General features: G+C 27.4%; 1 non-coding gene across 1 annotated transcript in view; it reads right to left on the bottom strand.

Moving 5' to 3' along the window:
* The window catches only part of LOC129808641 (small subunit ribosomal RNA), a 2,110-nt gene extending 2,018 nt beyond the window's left edge, over positions 1-92 (bottom strand). Inside the window, exon 1 of the ribosomal RNA XR_008752438.1 lies at positions 1-92. This exon is cut by the window's left edge and continues 2,018 nt beyond it. This is a non-coding gene — a ribosomal RNA (small subunit ribosomal RNA).
* Positions 93-569: the final 477 nt, after the last annotated feature.

Below are 569 nucleotides of genomic sequence, written 5' to 3'. Positions count from 1 at the left end.
TTTGCGGTTTCACTATAATATAGTTTGTACTTAGACATGCATGGCTTAATCTTTGAGACAAGCATATAACTACTGGCAGGATCAACCAGAATAATGTTAACATCATTCTTTAATTGGTTGCATAGACCAAAAAAAAAATCTTTATTTGAATAATATATTCAAATAATTTTTTTTTTTTTAATACCAGTATATGTATGTTTAAAAACATACAACCACAATATAACCATTTTATAATGAACCAAATTATATATTAATGCCATTTTCTATAATGATTTAAAAAAAAAATAAATCATTTTACTATGAACCATATAATATATAAAATGCCATGTTATAATGGTTATGTATATATATCCATATATATATATCACCAAAAACCATATTTCCTCTTCCTATTCGACATAGGATACTCTTCATATACCATTCGTATAATACGACCTTAACCATATGCTAATATGAGACATTAAGCAAATATATACCTCAGCGATATATATTCGTAATACGTATAAGCCATATCGCTCCTATAGGCTATGGCCAGTCAGTACTTATGGGTACTGATTCGACCTCCTATA

Source organism: Phlebotomus papatasi, chromosome 4, assembly GCF_024763615.1.
Source record: "Phlebotomus papatasi isolate M1 chromosome 4, Ppap_2.1, whole genome shotgun sequence".
NCBI lineage: Eukaryota > Metazoa > Arthropoda > Insecta > Diptera > Psychodidae > Phlebotomus > Phlebotomus papatasi.
The sequence above is the reverse complement of the archived record's forward strand: the minus strand, read 5'-3'. Positions and strand labels throughout refer to the sequence as shown.